The 19,994-nt window shown below is 40.3% G+C and overlaps 1 protein-coding gene and 1 pseudogene across 1 annotated transcript in view; one reads left to right on the forward strand and one right to left on the reverse strand.

Moving 5' to 3' along the window:
- Nucleotides 1-19,994, forward strand: part of KIF16B (kinesin family member 16B) — a 234,811-nt gene that overhangs the window by 82,809 nt on the left and 132,008 nt on the right. The window lies entirely within an intron of this gene.
- On the reverse strand, nt 5,335-5,765 carry LOC144262310 (large ribosomal subunit protein eL28 pseudogene; annotated as a pseudogene).

A 19,994-nucleotide genomic window follows, 5' to 3' on the forward strand; every position in this document is an offset into this window, starting at 1 on the left:
TCAAGGTGGGCCATTTCCAGTAGTTGACAAGAACATCTGAGGAACAGTGGGGGGTGGGGAGGGGGAAATAGTTTTACTTTGTGTAATGACCCATCCACTCCCAGTCTTTATTCAAGCCTAAGTTAATTGTATCCAGTTTGCAAATTCATTCCAATTCAGCAGTCTCTCATTGGAGTCTGTTTTTGTTGAAGAATTGCCACTTTTAGGTCTGTAATCGAGTGACCAAAGAGATTGAAGAGTTCTCCGACTGGTTTTTGAATGTTCTAATTCTTGACATCTGATTTGTGTCCATTTATTCTTTTATGTAGAGACTGTCCAGTTTGGCCAATGTACATGGCAGAGGGGCATTGGTGGCACATGATGGCATATATCACATTGGTAGATGTGCAGGTGAACGAGCATCTGATAGTGTGGCCAATGTGATTAGGCCCTATGATCGTGTCTCCTGAATAGATATGGGGACACAGTTGGCAATGGGCTTTGTTGCAAGGATAGGTTCCTGGGTTAGTGGTTCTGTTGTGTGGTGTGTGGTTGCTGGTGAGTATTTGCTTCAGGTTGGGGGGCTGTCTGTAAGCAAGGACTGGTCTGTCTCCCAAGATCTGTGAGAGTGATGGGTCGTCCTTCAGGGTAGGTTGCAGATCCTTGATGATGTGCTGGAGAGGTTTTAGTTGGGGGCTGAAGGTGATGGCTAGTGGCGTTCTGTTATTTTCTTTGTTGGGCCTGTCCTGTAGTAAGTAACTTCTGGGTACGCTCTTCTGGCTCTGTCCATCTGTTTCTTCATTTCAGCAGGTGGGTATTGTAGTTGTAAGAATGCTTGATAGAGATCTTGTAGGTGTTTGTCTCTGTCTGAGGGGTTGGAGCAAATGCGGTTGTATCGTAGAGCTTGGCTGTAGACGATGGATCATGTGGTGTGGTCTGGATGGAAGCTGGAGGCATGTAGGTAGGAATAGTGGTCAGTAGGTTTCCAGTATAGGGTAGTGTTTATGTGACTATCGCTTATTAGCACTGTAGTGTCCAGGAAGTGGATCTCTTGTGTGGACTGGTCGAGGCTGAGGTTGTTGGTGGGATGGAAATTGTTGAAATCGTGGTGGAATTCCTCAAGGGCTTCTTTTCCATGGGTCCAGATGATGAAGATGTCATCAATGTAGCGCAAGTAGCAGAGGGGCTTTAGGGGACGAGAGCTGAGGAAGTGTTATTCTAAGTAAACGATAACAATGTTGGCATACTGTGAGGCCATGCGGGTACCCATAGCAGTGCCACTGATTTGAAGGTATACATTCTCCCCAAATGTGAAATAGTTATGGGTGAGGACAAAGTCACAAAGTTCAGCCACCAGGCTTGCCGTGACATTATCGGGGATAGTGTTCCTGACGGCTTGTAGTCCACCTTTGTGTGGAATGTTGGTGTAGAGGGCTTCTACATCCATAGTGGCTAGGCTGGTGTTTTCAGGAAGATTACCGATGGATTGTGGTTTCCTCAGGAAGTAAGGTGTATAACTGGTCCTGTAATTCCAGTGTTCTTGAAAGGAATAGCATCATTAATTTCTCATCATTTTAGCTTCACTATGCCAGTATTTGCTCATTTGGATAGTTCTGCATTCTGCATCTGCCTTTTTAATTGACATTCATTTCAGAGAGCTGTTGATGCCTGCGTGGGCTGCTGCCGCAGCACCTGCATTTCACAGTAAGCTGTTCACAACAATTTTCTGATCTTGGGAGCTGCAGAATCTTTAATGAGTTTTCTTGATTGATGAGGGTGATATGGCCTAAAGCACTAAGACAGAGAAAAATCTGATTAGGAAGTTTCTTCTCAGTTGTGGTTTTCTTTGTGGCTTTGAATAGTGGAAGTTAGTTTCTTCCAGAAGAGTAAAGTATGTTTATTGTACCTCTTTTTACAATGAAGTTGAATCCACTAGCGAGAGAGGATAGTTTTATTGCTTTGCGCTGTTATTTGGGAGAGGAGGATTTGGTGGTGATTTTGTGGTTTTATGAGAGACTCATTACATATGTATGTAAACATCAAAATTCATAGTGAATGATTATACATTTTAATATTTCTTTTTAAAGGGCAATTTTTCTTTAATTTTCCAAAATATTCTAATAAAAGCACATTATAGCACATCATTCAGAGTACTGGGTTCTTAGATTACAAAATACTCACCACTTCCTGGACACTACAGTGCTAATAAGCGATGGTCACATAAACACCACCCTATACCGGAAACCTACTGACTGCTATTCCTACCTACATGCCTCCAGCTTTCACCCAGACTGCACCTCACGATCCACTGTCTACAGCCAAGCTCTACGATACAACCGCATTTGCTCCAACCCCTCAGACAGAGACAAACACCTACAAGATCTCTATCAAGCGTTCTTACAACTACAATACCCACCTGCTGAAGTGAAGAAACAGATTGACAGAGCCAGAAGAGTACGCAGAAGTCACCTACTACAAGACAGGACCAACAATGAAAATAACAGAACGCCACTAGCCGTCACCTTCAGCCCCCAACTAAAACCTCTCCAATGCATTATCAAGGATCTACAACCTATCCTGAAGGACGACCCATCACTCTCACAGATCTTGGGAGACAGGCCAGTCCTTGCTTACAGACAGCCCCCCAACCTGAAGCAAATACTCACCAGCAACCAGACACCACACAACAGAACCACTAACCCAGGAACCTATCCTTGCAACAAAGCCCGTTGTCAACTGTGCCCATATATCTATTCAGGCTACACCATCATAGGGCCTAATCACATCAGCCACACTATTAGAGGCTCGTTCACCTGCACATCCACCAATGTGATATATGCCATCATGTGCCACCAATACCCCTCTGCCATGTACATTGGGCAAACTGGACAGTCTCTATGTAAAAGAATCAATGGACACAAATCAGATGTCAAGAATTATAACATTCATAAACCAGTCAGAGAACACTTCAATCTCTCTGGTCACTCGATTTCTGATCTAAAAGTGACTATTCTTCAGCAAAAAAATCTTCGAAAACAGACTCCAACGAGAGACTGCTGAATTGGAATTCATTTGCAAATTGGATACAATTAACTTAGGCTTGAATAGAGACTGGGAGTGGTTGAGTCATTATACAAAGTAAAACTATTTCCCCTTGTTTATTTCCCCCCCCCTTCCTCAGACGTTCTTGTTAACTCCTGGAAATGTGCTGCAAATGGCCCACCTTGATTATCACTTCAAAAGGTTTTCTCTCCCACCACCCCACTCTCCTGCTGGTAATAGCTCATCTTAAGTGATCACTCTCCTTACAGTGTGTATGATAAACACCCATTTTTTCATGGTCTGTGTGTATATAAATCTCCTCACTGTATTTTCCACTTTATGCATTCAATGAAGTGAGCTGTAGCTCATGAAGGCTTATGCTCAGATAAATTGGTTAGTCTCTAAGGTGCCACAAGTACTCCTTTTCTTTTTACTATAGCATTAGTGATGTGTTCCCTATTCAGCACAAAAGATAGCAAGCTTCTAATGAAGCTCTGCTATGGCTGGCAATTTAAATGTACAAAGGCAGAAAATTCAGAATTACTATTATTTTGGGAACAAGAACTCAGTCTCAGTGAACATATAAAAGTAGGACATAAACTTGATGGAATATATACAGTATTATGCAATATAGACAAAGAGTCTTTAACAGACATGGGTAATGAGGAAAGCAGCTTCTTTGGAACAAGACACAGTGAATCAGTTTCTTCCTTTTTAATGGGTGCCTTGTCATTTTAATGGGAATCTCAAATTTGTCGAAGTCATTTTCTTGGAATGGTTTTTGGCTGTAATTGTCTTGTCAATCACAATTAGACACAACTGAATTTTTTTGCAAGTGTTGCTTTCGTCTTGACTAGTCTCACTAAATGATTGCAAGGGCATTAATTTTCTCCCATTTTTGTGGTAAGATGCTTGTTGCGGTCTTGGCTCTCTTGCTATGACCATATCTGTCTGATTTCTCCTCGTGGATGTCCTGTCTCAAACTCAACAGGTCAGATATTGAACTTGTCATCTCCCCTTTTAATTTCTTTAGAACCATTGCCAATAAATCCATTGTCCTTTTATTCACCTATGCTCACAACCTTTGGTGTCTTATCTAGTTCCACCTCTGTCCTTCCCTCCACGCATCCAAGCTGTCGCCAGATCACATCACTGCTAAATGCTCTCTCACATTCAACTGGAGCACTGTGAATTGTAGCTACTGTTGTTTTAGTCTTTTTGCAGTCCTTGTATTCTGAACCCGTGTATCGATAGTTATGCTAATATTGAAGGTCTTGCAGAGACTTACATCCTCACAGAGTATGTCATAAATAGGAGGCCAGCTCTTCAGATGTCAGTAGCTCATGGCATTGTCCATTTCTGAATTTTCAGCGGTGTAAACATGAACATCACAGGCTGGGGTGCAGAAGACCTTTTTGAACATCAGCTTTGTTTCCAAGCTGTGTTTCAAACTCCTGGAAAACTTTCACACAAGAATTTGTGCATATCTTCAAAGATGCAATTCAATATTCCCCAAATACAGTGAGTCACCTGTTCTACATTTTTCAGCATATGGTCTTGATGGGTTACCCATCACTGCAAACACAGAAATCTGCATGGATGATATCTATCTGTGAGTGTTCTGGTAATGTTATGTCCTTTCTCTGCAGGCTGTCCTAATAGCTCTCCAAGTTTGATCCAGTGGCTGACATGAGTGCTATGTTATACAGGGACTCAGAGTTTCAGGGTGTTTTTCAGGTCCTTACATTTTGGATTTGGTTGCTTTGGTCTGTGACAGCTTCACTGAAATGTTCAGAGCACAGTGTAGATGGTCCAGACAACCTTGATAGCTGAGTTGATCCAGCCCGGAATATATCCGAGATCTTGTCAGTGGTGATCAGCTGATCTACTGGAGTCTGGGCTCAGTGTGAGTTCATTCTTATCCTTGGAAGACCAATGACAGAGGATCTATACATTATCAAAGAACTCCTGTAGTTGATTCATTCCAGCTGAGTTTCTGGCTGCTCTCCAACAATAAATTCAGAGTGGCTGTGCTAGACTTGAGTTGTGGTTAAAGAGTTAAGAGGCAGATAGCTATTCTGGATTTCCTACCCTCCCGCCTCTTCCCTACAATTATCATGGGTGCTCTTTTTGATGCAAAAGAGATCCAGTTGTTTTGCAGAAGGTTTTCAGCATAGCAGTTGTGACTTCAGTTATATCCTGTAGCTGAACAGTCAGTCAGATGAATAGCTTACCCATGAATGATATTGAGCTTTCCCATCAGCAGTTTTTTTTATTTTTATTTTATTTTTTTTTTTGGGTTGAACCCTTTATTGGGACATGCTAGCCATTCACACTGTCTTGGTAGCCCGGGTTCTCTTCTTCACCACCAGCACCAGCTTCTGGCTCCACAGGATAGTGCTGGTGCGGCGCAGAGCTGCCATGCACAGATCCTTGCGGTCGTTGTTCTTGCGGATGATGTGACGCAGGCTGTTGAGCGTAGCCCAGGCGTTCTTGTTAATGGTAGTCTTCTCATAGTTCGTGGCTGCCTTGCGCTCACCTGCCCGTTTTTTCAGCACCACCACAATCTCCTTGCCAGGTGCCGTGGGCTCCACGCCGACCATCTTGCGATGGATCAGCCCATTGTAGTGGAAGGAGTTTCTGGCCTTCAGGTTGTTCGGCTTGGTGCTGTAGGTTTGTTTGCTCCAGTTATGGAGAAAGCTGGAGCTGTTGTGAACGATCATCCACTGCAGGTGGGCCGACATCGCCCTTCTCTCGGGTACATGAGTAAGACTCAGAGCTTACTTAAAGTTGTGGACTTATCTATCATCAGAGTTTAACTGTCTTCTCCTCTATATGTTTATGACACTTCATTTCTGCAGAACCTAGTCCATGGTGACTGGACACACTTTTAGTGAAGAATTTGTTCATGTTGAGTTCATTCAATTCTTGCACATCAGTGTTTGTGGGGAAAATTTGCAAAAGCCCCCTGATATTTGACAATTTTACATGCTATATGAAAAAAGGATTTTTTCTGTTAGAGAGATACTTTGGGCCAGCAAATTTTCAGACATGTGTTTGCCTCTTTGATTTTTTTTTTTTTGCTTTTGTTTTTTGTTTTTAGCCACAACAAATGCTTTGCTTTTGAAGGGATGCACTGACTCAGGCTTGTTTTCACCACATGAAGATACTTCCATTTGCCCACTCCATAAACAGTCAGATTCAATTTCTGAATTCTTCACTTTTGTATGTGTATTTCATCTCAACTTCTTGGCCTTCACAATGATCCAGAGGGGTGCTCAATTTTCTTCCTCAGGCACTGGCTAAGAATCCAGCAGTCAAGAATTGATGCTACATGGAACAGTGTCCCCATCGAACTGCATGGAGGAATTTGGGCTGGTCTTGTACTCAACGGCTCTTCCTCTCTTAGTTGAACTCCTTGCAAGATTCTGTCTTCTGCTATTTTCTTATCTTGTTGTCACTCTCTCAAACTCCATGGCTGAACTTTCCTAAAGAATAAAGGAAACTGCTACACAAAGAGAAGCTAATTTAAAAATAAATGGGTATTTACTGATTCTCAACTCTCCTTCCAGGAGCAGGTTCTTCTGAGCTAGCATGACTATATTTTCAAAAACCACCTATGCAGAAAAAACTTGGGATCATGAGTCCTCTGCTAAGGTGCACTGGAGTCTCTACCTTGTTGAGCTGCACTGTGGTGGGGTGGACTGACCCTCCACTTTCTGGGCTACTTTTTGTTTGGGGTAGCTGCAGCTCCTCCCTGACCACAAGAGGTATTGAGCTGCTGTTGCTGTAATAGCTCTTTGGGTCTGCTTCTCCTTTGATGGCTCCTGATGCTACTGCTTCTCTCTGTGTGGAGGTCAGGAGTAGAAGAAATACTCTGGCAGCTCCAGCTGCTCCCTTGTGAGCAGCTGCCCCTTCTGCAGTTGTACTAGTCCCCTCTGCTGCTGACTGTGAGCACAGTGGAGGGTAGCAGCAGGCCTGGACAGACGCTTCTGTGCCCAGGGACAGACATCTTCTGTTTGGAAGATTGGTATCAGCACCACTGACCATTCAAAGCCAGCGGTGCCAGTGTGTGGTGGAACAAGATGGCAGCGACCTCAAAGAGTTGCTATTAAGGTGATTTGAGTCCTGGGCTAAGGCACTGACAGTGACAGACAGGTCTCTCCTGACTTCTAAGCAGCACTCAGAGTGAAGATCCTTTGTGGAATCTGAGGACACTACATCTTGAAGAAGATACATTTCCAAGTAAGGATCGATAAATCTGCCTATTCTTAACCATGAGACCATGCTTCCTTCAAAGGAAACCCTATCAAAGGGTGCAAGATCAGTTATCTCCATGCTAAAACAAAAAGCCCCAGAAGCTGCCCTACTGAAGCATGAAAGATTGGTGCACTGGAAACTACATCATATCACCAACAACACAACTGGTATTCTAGCAGCCTACTTGATGACATTGTTTTTAAAAAAGAATCTTGGGAGAACCAAAACTTGAAAAGCAATGCAAATGTTACAAAGTAATATGTTTTGCCTTCATTTAATTGTTAATTACAGTCTTAAGAATGTTCTTTGTCCTGATAAATCTAACTAGACTTTTTATTACAATCACCCAGAAAAAGATTTAATTGAGTTGGGGTGAGAAGAGAAGCAAAGGAATGTGGTTATATTTTTTGATGTCCAAACAAGTCAGACAGAGTTGCTTATTGGTTGTCGGGGAAAATGCAAACATCTACTCTCTGTCTTAATAAGTGCTGTATATCCTGGTCTCATTCATCAGCTCACCTGAAGCTTGCCTGGAGAAACTTTTCCATTGGGAATTGGAGCTGACAATGTGGTATGCACGAAAGTTCAAACCCTTCAAACATTATCTCACTGTTTTTTCCTAATCATGTTCTTATCAGTAAAGTCCTTTCTTGACCCTTGCCAGAGCTGTGAACAAATATATTATACTTCTGGGAAATGGGTAATCCAGCTATTCAGTGAGTACAGCATTTCATACATTGAGAACAGAAAGGCCTGTATTTTCGGTATTTATCTTTGGCAGAACTGGAAGCCCCACCTATAGTTAAGGTTGTCTAACCCTTCCTATTATAAGCCCCTGTTCTCAGTTGCTTATGTCTTTGCCATACTGGTTCACTCTGATTTATTTTGATGCTTTCAGCTTAAGTAGTTTAGTCAAGAATGAGTTTAGAGAAGAATATATTATTTTGCGCATGTTAAAAACAAAACAACAAAGCATAGAGAAGCTCCGGGGCTTCCAGTTGGAACAGTGACTTGCTGTTTGGTGGGGGAGGAGGTGGGAGAAGAATGGGCTGGGGAGGTCACCTGGTGTCAGGGACGGGTCTCTTGCTATCCCTGCAAAAAATTGCCAAATTCAATCAATTTATAAGACAACCCCCCTCATCCCACAGAAAAATTTGCATACACTCAGCAGAGAATTAATAGAGTTTAACTAAATTATCCAAAGATTCCATCTGCACTGAGCATGTTCCAGCACAGGGCTGCAGGGGCTGGGCAGAATTTTCCCTGCAACTGCTCTTCCTGACTGCCTGGGGTCACTGTGGCAATGGGCAGCAGAAGTGGGAGGAAGGAGATTCTCTCCTGTGCTCTCAATGCTCCCGGTGCTGGCACCAAGGCAGTGTGGAGGAAGAAGCATGTGTTTCAAATACACATGGCTAAGAAATGGGGGAAAGAGGGGTTTTCAGGGGCGAGGGGTGAGAGGGAAGTAAAAGGGGAGGAAGGCAGAAGCTCGGGAATGGGGAGGTTAGATAAGAGCAGAGGAGGACAGACAGGCTGGGGTCACAGAGGAAGAATGATGTAAAACTGTTGGAACACGCTCCCCTCCAAAACTTGGAATTGAACCCATGAGTTCTGAGTTTGTACATTTCTCTGCTGTCAGCAAATAACTTTGCCATCCCCTGGGAAAGTGAGTGTCTCATCCCCGTCTAGTGACTGGTCCACATAAGATACCAGTGCGCTATTTCTGCCAGTCAGTCCATTAGTTTAAGTGGTAGAGGTCTGTGCTGCGGATCCAAAGATCCAGATGCTGGTGCTGATCCAAACTGGGAGTCAATATTATTACACAAGAAGAATTTATTTTCAGTTTTGTTTAAATTAGGAAATTGCATTTTAAAAAAACTGTTAAAATAATGTTAAGGTTGCAAAGTCCATTTCTTAAGTTAGAAAAAGCCATAATTAAATTTCCCATGCAACCTTAAATTGTCCCCCTTCTCTCTGTGGTATAATCCAATCTTTAATGACATGATCATACACTATTTTTTCATCAGGACCTTTGCCTCATTCAGTGCACAGGCTGGACTGTGCTCTTGGAATGAATTGAAGTTGGGTAGTGAATGAGGCTCTTGTCTGCCTCATTAGTTGGAGGAATTGGAAAGTCTGTAGTAAATGAGGCTGGGAATTGCAGAAAGAGAAAGGATAGTCTTCAGGTTAAGGAAGCTGAACTGGATTCTGTCCCTGCTTCTGCCACAGATTTCCTAGGTGGTAAGGAAGGACTAAGTTTTCAGTTGGCCACTGTTTGTATGTTCTGCATTTTCCAAGTACCTTGAGTCATCTGGGGCCAGGTTTGCAGAAGTGCTGAATGCTCATGACTGCAACTGAAGTCTGATGCTACTGTGGTTTGGATAAATAAAGTGCTGTACAACTCATAAGTATTCTGAAAAATCAGTCCCTAGGTTTCACAAGTTGGGCACCCAGAATTAGTGAATACTTTTGATAGTTTTGCCCCTAACTGCTCTGTGCCTTCATTTCCCATCTGTGAAATGGGGATAGCAATAGACCCTTATCTTACAGGGATGTTGTAAAGATAAATTCATTGTTTATTTCACTCTTGGAGATAATAAAGTGGAAATATCCATGAATAAATTATTAACTTAGTATTTAGTGCAAGGTTTGAAAGATGTGCAGTAAATAACACCTGGGGCCACACAATGAATGGCGATTAAAAAAAAGAAATTGGAATGTACCCATTCACTCAACACTGTCCATTCTGTACATTGAATAATGCAGGAGTCCTGTGGAAAAATATGATTATCCAATTGAAGACTGTATCATAATGCATAGGCACAAGGGGGCAGACTTAAGGTTGCACAGGTATTTTTGAACCTTTCAGTGATTAACTTTGCAACTTTGACATTCTATTGATGTTGGGGTTTTTGAATGTAACTTATTTTTATTACAGCCAAAACTGCAGACCTTAGCTGAAGTCAGTCCTATTGCTCTAGGTGCTGTACATATGCTTAGCAGGAGACAATCCCTGCCCTGAAAAGCCTACAATCTAAATAGACCAGGAAAGCAAAAGGTAGGACAAAAGAAGCATCTTACAGGTTGAAAAGTGACTTCTTGCAGACTTAGGGCATTGTTTCAGCCATGCAGGAAGATAGACAAGATGCAAGGGGCATGGTTTAATTAGGTCATAACTTTATTAACTTATCTGGGAAATACTTGGCAATAAATTGTACAGTGCAGGTCATTCTTTCCTGAATCATTTCCACCTATTTGAGAGTGCTGCCATTATTCCTGCCTCTCTGGTCCCAGCCTGGCTGGGACTCTACCACCCTCTTTGTGTGTGTGTGGGTTAAGGGCCTTTCCCCAAATCCAGTTTATCAGGGCCCCTTACCCCTATCGAACAAGTACCCATACTAAATATTTGCCTCAAAGAGGTTCCAGGTTGACCCTTGACTGGGTTTCCAGGTAATTAAATATTCCCTACTGAATATCGGCCAAAAATATATCTGCTCCCCATTCACAATTTGTACCCCCATCACCTGTAAAAATGTGGGTACCCCATATGATATTTTCTGATGGGTGATTATTCATTCTCCCTGTTCACTTACAAGTTTAGCCCCTTTTCGATTTACACACCTTCTGGCTTTGTAAACCGGTGGAGTCCTGGCAGCTTCCCACAGTGCTCTTTGCTGCAGTATTTCACAATAATTTATTAGTCCTGGATCTGCTCCAAATTTTTCTTTGCCCTGATTTTATTATAAAATTGCAAATCATTCCCATCCAGGTGAACAATAATCACATTGGGTGGCTATTCTCTGGCTGCCATAGAGTGTAAGGGGCATCAGCTAGTCCCAGAGCATGCTCCTCCTTTTATGCCAACTCAGGGTTGCCTCACCCCAAGGCCCAGGTGTGAACCTTCAGGTAAATAGGCCACCTGCCCATGGGCTCAGTGCACAATATTGTGTCCACAGATCCACATACAGCTTTCCTGACAGGTTTGCTTGCTCCTGAAATTGGATTGGTAGTAAAACTAGGCATTCACGCCATTTGATTATGATTATCAGTTGTATGCCAACATCCAACCATGTGTAACCCTTCAGCCCCCACCTTGAGTTGGAGCATTGCTTTCACATCCCAAACCTGAGCGAGTGGGACCCGAATTCACGTGGGTCTTGTTAGCCTTGTTTGTGTGTGATATTTCTGACTGTGTGGAGATTCTCCACTTCCTTTCTTGCGTTTTCATCAACTGTGTTGTAATTGTGCTTTCTTAAGTCATCTCTTTAGAGTCTTTGCTCTCTTTGTTATATTTTTGCTTTAGAAATTCTTAGGCAAAAGAGGAGAGCAGAAGACTCTTTATCCTGATACCCAAAAGGAAGGGAACTCATAATGTATCAGTAAAGCAGATGAAGATGCCTAATAGCAAGTATACATCCTAGCAAACAAAAAGGAGAAAAAAATGAAAATAAACTGAAGACAATAAATGGTTTAAATACTTGTTGTAAAGTTGTCAGTTTTTTAGCTGAAGTCCTCAGTTTGTCAGCCAAATTATACTTTTTTTGCTGAGAACATAAAACAATTGTAAATGAACTTGACCAAATTATTCCTGGAAAGAAGGTTACATTTTTTCTAGCTTTTAATCACTGTGATTTTACGTAAATTCTAAAAGTGATTCTTCATTTTTTTTATATTTTTAAAATAAATTTGATTTTTTTTCACTGCAAGTGATTTAATGCTATGGATTGCCTCCTTGTAAAATAATGATAATTGAAATTGTGTTTACATTATTGATGCTACACTTTCAGAATAGTAGCTAGACAGCCTAATTGTATACTCAACTTTTTTTGTCTTGATGCTGCCTCTCCTCTATCTTTCATTAAAAGGGACATCATACATGTTAAAGTCAGATTTACTTCCATGTCACACAGCCCTGGTTGGTTTCTCATTTAAAAAAAAAAAAGAGAGAGAGAGAGAGAGATTGACTTCAAATGCTAATGACGTCACATATTCCAAGAGCTTAGGCCGCTTGCCTAGTTTTAATTATTCCAATGTATGTTGGACAGTCTAATTATTTTCTATCAGAAAAATGTTAAGTTTGATGCATCCTGGGTGTAATTTAAGCAGCAGTATTAGGCTTCGTTTGTTGCTGTCAGTGGCTTTTACTTGGAAGTCATGAAAAATAGCTGAAAAAATTCCTTTCTGTCCTGTTAATTTTTATGCCATTTTCATTTATGTAGTGGATGTGTTTTACATTTACATGAGAGCTGTGATTTTTGGAGCATGGTACTATCCGTCAGACATCACTGTGATTTTGGTAAAGAGGCAGAAGTTTACCATGATGTATTTATGTATTCATTCACATACTAAAATCCTGAAACATCAAAAGTCATGGCTAATTTTTGGTAAACACAGGGGTGTGTGTGGGAATTAAAATGTTACTGGTTTTGGAGGGGCATGTTAGAGAAGCGGCCGAAGGCTCGGTCAGCAAACGGTGGTCAGCAGTGGGAGCAACAACTGGGTCAGCGAACAGCGGTCAGCTGCCAGGGCTGGAGCGTAGCTGGGTCTGGGTAATTAATGTCACATCCAGCTGGTGAACATGACCACTTATTGCATGTTACCCAGTTGAAGATGGTAGGCCCACTTGGATCCTACCGAGGATGTTTGATTGCTTACTGAATCCCATCTGAGACAAATGTTGTCTTTTTTTTAAAATGTGCAAGAAAAATTAATACTAATGATGGAAAAAGTAATTTATAATTTAACAGTCAGACACAAAGGTGTGTGGAGGTGAGACAACGACGACGATCCTTGCAGGGGCTATAGCCACCCCAAAATTTGCCTCGTCACTACCCCTTCCAGCGCAAAGGTTAAATGTCACATAGATTTAAAAGTGGCATGGTATGGCATTGCCATCCTTACTTCTGCAGTTCTGTGCTGCTGCTGGTGGCGGCGCTGCCTTCAGAGCTGGGTGCCCGGCCAGCAGCCGCCGCTCTGTTGCCTCTCAGCTCTGAAGGCAGCACCTGCATCCAGCAGCAGGGCAGAAGTAATGCTAGCAAGTCTGCTGTGAAAAGTGCTATTTGTATGTTTGTTAATACTGCTCTTCACAGTCACCCAGCTAGCTAGCAAGTCTGCTGTGAAAAGTGCTATTTGTATGTTTGTTAATACTGCTCTTCACAGTCACCCAGCTAGCTAGCAAGTCTGCTGTGAAAAGTGATAGTAACAAACATACAAATATCACTTTTCACGGCAGACTTAGCACCCTGTTGCCACCCTTACTTCTGCCCCGCTGCAGCGGCTGCACACCTTTCAGAGGTGCCAGCTCTGAAGGCAGTGCTGGCATCAGCAGCAGGGCAGAAGTAAGGGTGGCAATGAGATGCTAAGTCTGCTGTGAAAAGTGGTATTGACAGTTTCTTCCCCCCTCCCCCCATAAAGTGTAGCTATTTAAAAAAACAAAAAAACCTTTTATACTCATAACAATAATTAGATTAAAATGTTTTTCTCACCGCTTTTAAATTAAGACAAGGTAAACTCATTCAATAGGGTTATACATTTAACATTTAAAATAATGTTAAATATGAAAATGTGATTTTAACTTATAAGGGGGGTTGCATTTAGAGGCTTGCTTTCTGAAAGGGATTGTTAATAGTAAAAGTTTGAGAACCACTAAAGTAACACATTTCCCCAGGGAATATGTTTTTGGGAGGTGGTATTTGTGTTCCCATCTTTTGATCTTACTGTATATACCTTATCTCCTATTGCTCTTGTTTGCTCATTGTATTTTATGAATACCTTTATCTTTCTTGCCATGAATCTGTGCACTTCATTGTCTTCTATAACTGAAATGGAGGCCCTTCTATCATGGTTATAATTCAACATTTGGATTGAGGAGCTGTTAATTCTCACATGGTGCTTTTTGTAAACCTCCTAATGTTGTTCTTATTAGATAAATAGAATTACTTTTTGCTTCTCTGGTTTATAGACTTTTGTGTCTTTTCTCATGACTTTTACACTGTATCAGAATTCAGATATTCTGAATAATATCTATTCAGAATTAGATAATGACTGAGTATACTGTTTAATTTATAATTGCATTAGCAATACAACTTAAGTGTGTGCCTAGCTGCTGGTTTTTTTCAGTGAAATAAACAATTAAGGACAGATTCACATACCTGATAACAGGAGTTTACCCTTCTTGCCCTGAGTGAACCAGGATTACAAAAGGAAAGTATCAAAATCCATAGCCATGTTATGACACACAACCAATTACTAATGACATTTTTGCTAGAGCGCCAGTTTTTTTATGCTTTGAGTACACAAAATCAAATTGATAGTTTTAAAGGGCATCTTATTCTGTCCTTGTAACATCTTTGATCGTTTGACTTGAGATCAAAAGGAATATATTTTTTGCTATTTGTTGACCTTTTAATAGACTCTTAATTTGCTTTCCCATAAGTGAAGTGAGCTGTAGCTCACGAAAGCTTATGCTCAAATAAATTTGTTAGTCTTTGAGGTGCCACAAGTACTCCTTTTCTTTTTGCGAATACAGACTAACACGGCTGCTACTCTGAAAACCTGTATTAGATGTCAGTGACCTGGCGAAAATGAGCAAATTATTTCTGGGAAAAATGTAAGATGAGAGTGCTCTCATCAACTACCAGAAAAGCCATTATAAACTCTCTTTCCCACACAAAATTAATACAACAATCTGTTTAAAATTACCACTAAAATGTTGTCTTGTAGAACTAAACATTGAGCGCTACATAAAGATGTTAGATTCAGAGTTGCTATTGTGACCTTTTTCACATTATTATGCCTAGGTGAATTGTTGAGGGTCTCAGAACCATGCCTGATCTTAGTAAATGGGCTACAGTATACAGGAGCACTGAGGAGCTTTAAAGATTGAGGTCTTCTTATTTGTGAAGTTAGTCTTCAAAACATAAATCTGTATTAACACAAATAAGTTGGAAAGATACTCACTGACTTTAAAGGTCAGTTGTTTTCATAGTCCTCTTCCACTTAGTTAATATTTGTAAAGCTTTTGTTAGTGGTGGTTTCTAGAGTTCAATGCTTGTGGCTACAAAGGATGCACATAGGAATTTCCGTACTGGATTAGACCTGAGGTCCTTCTAGTCCAGTCTGCAACCTGACAGTGGCTAGCACCAGATGTTTCAGAGGAAGATGCAAGAAACATTCTCATTCCTAATAGTTGGTTTGGTTTAAGTCATGATAGGCTTTCAAAATTTGTTAGCATTAACTATAACTCTGCATGTTTGTTATCCATATAAACGCCCAGTCCCTTTTTGAATCATGCTAAATTTTTGTCCTCAGAGACATCCTGTGGCAATGAATTCTGCAATATAATTGCTCATTGTATGAAAAATATTTCCTTTTTATTTGTTTTGAATTTGCCACCTTTTAGACTCTGATTGAATGTCCACTTGTTCTTATGAGTAAGGACCTGAGAAAATGGTGACACCATAGCATAAAACCAACTTCCATGTCCCCACCCATACTGGGGCTGTGACATGCTGCTGTCATATACTAAGAGCCATGTGCCCACTCCTGTGTCCCGCCTCCCCCCAGGTGGAAAGATTGCAGTATTGGGCTAATTTAGCAATTTCTGTGCATTCTGTGAAATCATGGTTTTATAGGGCCCTGCTTATGAAACAGGAAATACCAATTCCTCTAGAATGGTTTTTAAAATAAAATACCAAAGCGTAGTGCAATTATTTCTTATAAAAAGTATTGTTTTAAAGTTGTCACTACTTTAATTTACAACTGCTGGTGCCAAAACACATTAGAACCCAGTCTGCAGTATGCTCTGCCTTTGCAGAGTGGCCTCTGCTATGATCTCTGCTGCAGTGACAAATGTGAAAGAAGAACTTTCCAATGGAGAGAAACAGCTCCTCATACCACCCTGCTGAGCCGTACCCTGACGTACATGTTGTTATGGCCCATATAATCATCTGGTGTCTAGCATTTTTACAGAAAGTAGGAGGAAAATCCTTTGGGGATTATTGTGCTGTTTCCTTTCTATTGTCTTTTTTTCTTTCTGGTGTCTTCAAAGGCAGCTCTTGAAATACTTTGTGCTTTAACCACATTGCTCCATTACACTTCTTTTATAAAAATAAATGTTTAGCTGCCCAAATTTTTGAATAATTGTGTCACATATTCTATTTATAACCATATAGAAGTATGTTTCTTGGAATATATAATCACACATCCCAGTTCCATATCACTAGAAGTATATTGCTTGTTTGTTATGAGAAAAAACAAATTCACCATTACTTTGCGTTAGGTGTAAAATCCTGTGCAGACTGTAACTGTAATTCCTTTCTTATGTTAGCTTTTAAAATGCTCATTTTGTATAAGGTTAAATTCTAAATTCAGTGTTAATCATGTCCTTTCCTTCATCAAAATACCTCCACAGATACTCTGTCTTGGAGTTGTATCCCATTCTTCATGTACACCACAAGAGAGCGTTAGGATATGATCCAAAGCACACTGAAGTTGATGGAAAGTCTCCCATTGACTTCAACAGTCTTTGGATCAAAAGCCCAGCAAACATCCCAGCTCTTGCCAAGCCAAAGTCTATCAGAGAGACATGATGAGAACCAGTCGTACAAACTTGTACATGTGATGTGAAAATTACCTTGGGACAGATCTGTGTGTGTAATCCTTGGCCCCAGTTAACCAGTTCCATCTCCACACTACTTGCTCTCCCATTCATGCTCCATTTCTTGTTCCGATTCTCTCCTTCATATGCACACCCCTTGCTTTGACCCTTTCAAGTTGTGTGGGTGCACTTCTCTTTCTTGAGAGGTTTGATAATGCTCTTAAGTTGGTGGGAGTTGTGTACACCAGGAGTGCAGGATCAGGCCATGTATTTGTAATGAAGGAAGTTATCTGATTCTTCTGAAAGATAAGTGCTATATAAACAGAGGATTAACTTTTCTTACAGTATAGCAACATAAAGTTTAAGTGTAATGTGTAGCTTTTAATAGCATTTATTCATTTTCATTTGTGTTCATGGTATTTTTTAACTTTTTAAAGGCATAGTTATATGACAGACTTTTCAAAGATTTCACATAGAATATTAAAAGAAATGCAAATGTATTCAAAATTAAGATACACTAATGTCATGAAAGCCTTAAAAAAACAAGGAAAACTTTAGCTGACTCTATTCCTGTTCCTTTGTATTTAAAATTTGTAGGGCTTTTAGTTCAGTTTGAAATTGCACAGGAACTCCACTTATCTATAAAGAAGAGGCCACTGTTTCACCAACTTTTTTTCTCTGAATGCATAGTCTATGTAATTCTTTCTCCTCTGTAACTTATTTATTTTGAAATTAAAGAAATAAACACTGTTTTAGCAGCCTGGCATTCATGAGCAATCCTACAATATGCAGAATGATGGAGACTTTTTTTTTTCTTTTCCAAGGAAACAGATTAGTTTCAAGTTTCCAAGTATTTAAAAGGAATCATGTAAAAACATAAATATATAGCTGGAGGAAAACCAGTTATGAATTAAGAACTTATTTTGTGTATTGAGAAAAGGAGTACTTGTGTACTTCCACACAGTGAAAAATACAGTGGGGAGATTTATATACACAGAGAAAATGAAACAATGGGTGTTACCATACACACTGTAACGAGAGTGATCAGGTAAGGTGACAGAGCCAGAAGAGTACCCAGAAGTTACCTACTACAGGACAGGCCCAACAAAGAAAATAACAGAACGCCACTAGCCATCATCTTCAGCCCCCAACTAAAACCTCTCCAACGCATCATCAAGGATCTACAACCTATCCTGAAGGATGACCCATCACTCTCACAGATCTTGGGAGACAGGCCAGTCCTTGCTTACAGACAGCCTGCCACTGAATGCATCTGATGAAGTGAGCTGTAGCTCACGAAAGCTTATGCTCAAATAAATTTGTTAGTCTGTAAGGTGCCACAAGTACTCCTTTTCTTTTTGCGGATAAGGACTAATACGGCTGCTACTGTGAAACCTGCCTTTGTGTATAGTTGTCTGTGGTTTTTTTTTTTTATATGGCATTAAATGTTAGCGCCAGACCACAGAAAACCTTCTATCATTGTGAACCCAGGATATTATAACATATTTTTGTTCAGGTACACCCGAAGTTCCTGTTACCACAAGAATCTTCTCTGGTTATGGAGTCTCGTTGACTACTAATGCAGGGACTTTTGCCATTGCATATTTTTACGCATAATTTCTTTAATTTGGAATGACGTATTTTTGCATAATTTAGATATAGACATCTGGACAATTTACTCAGCCAATGTAATGTTCTGTTTTATCAGAAATGTCTGCGCAATGTGTGTCAACAGTTAACTGTTTAATATTTAAATAAAGAATTAAGCTTTTGCAGTGGAAAGTGTAATGGAAATTAAGCTGAACCTCTTGGAGCAGATTATTAAAAGGGCAGTGTCATAATTATTTACCATTTTAATATGTGCAATGTCAATAGCATTAGAAAGTGTGACTAATCGGATGATTACAATATTATACTGCTTCTTATACTGATAAGGGAATATTTGAAGTGTACTTTGGACCCTCTATATTTCTTCAAGTAACTGTACTGTTGGCTTTAAAGAAAACTTATACGAGATGTGATTTGCAGTTTCCATACAGGTAAAGTTACTAAAACAGTGTTTGAATTTCTACCTACACAAACTGCATATTTTATGGTACACATTTTACATGGTTCAACATGCCTAGCCCAAAGATTCAAACAAGTATTTTAGCACCATACTTTAAAAAAAATTTAATGAGTAGATCTTCATTGTGGGATTGGGCCATAAAAGATTTGATTCCCAGTTAGCGCTACAGACTAATATAGTTCTGGGGGAGTGAGTGGGATTCTGTTTTGGCACTCATGTCTTCCACAGAGTTGTTAAAGAAATTGCAGTTTCAGAATATTGGTTTCTGACCATGTGAGAACAAGAAAGAACCTAGGGCTGTCATTTAGATAAACAACTAAAATCCCATTCTTCTTGTAGCCTTGATTCAGGAAAGTGCTTAAGCATTGCTCAAATTAAGTGTGCTGAAGTGCTGTCTTGAATAGGGATGCTTTCCTGAATTGGCCATTTACTTGTCAACTGAGCACATTTGATCTGGAAGTTAGTGAGATTCCAAAAAATAATAATTTTTACGAAGTCACTTTTCAGTGTAAAACTACAGCTTATTATACTATTGTTTGATACTTTGTGTTCTGCTCTTTGGCCTTATTGTATTCTTTTCAACAGCCTATGAATACAATGATATTTTTTTTTGTTCGGTGATAAGTGTAGAGAAGATGAATTCAGTATCTTCAGGTTTTAAAAATAGAAACCTGAGTTTTTATTCATTTTCAAAATGATAATTTTTGAGCTTTTTCACTCTGTAATTTGAATAATTGGTTCACAGCTTTTGAAAAATTGCTGTACAAATCCAGGTGAATCAAGCCATGAAATAAGCCTAAGCAGTTATTTGCCTCATAAATATGGCATGCTTATAGACCTTTGACTTATTTAAAATGAGGATCCTGCCTCCATGGGAACTGACCTTATTGTGACCTGTGGGATGATGCAAGGGTTATTTCTGTTTGCCTGGCCTTCCTTCTTCTGGTGCCTTCCCTTTACTTGTTGGTTTTCCACAAAGGACAGGTTGACCTTTGGGTGACAGCATTCCAGTGACCTTGTGGCGGGGGGAGGGGGGGCAGGAGGGAGGGA

The sequence above is a fragment of the Eretmochelys imbricata genome, chromosome 3, assembly GCF_965152235.1.
Source record: "Eretmochelys imbricata isolate rEreImb1 chromosome 3, rEreImb1.hap1, whole genome shotgun sequence".
Lineage (NCBI taxonomy): Eukaryota > Metazoa > Chordata > Testudines > Cheloniidae > Eretmochelys > Eretmochelys imbricata.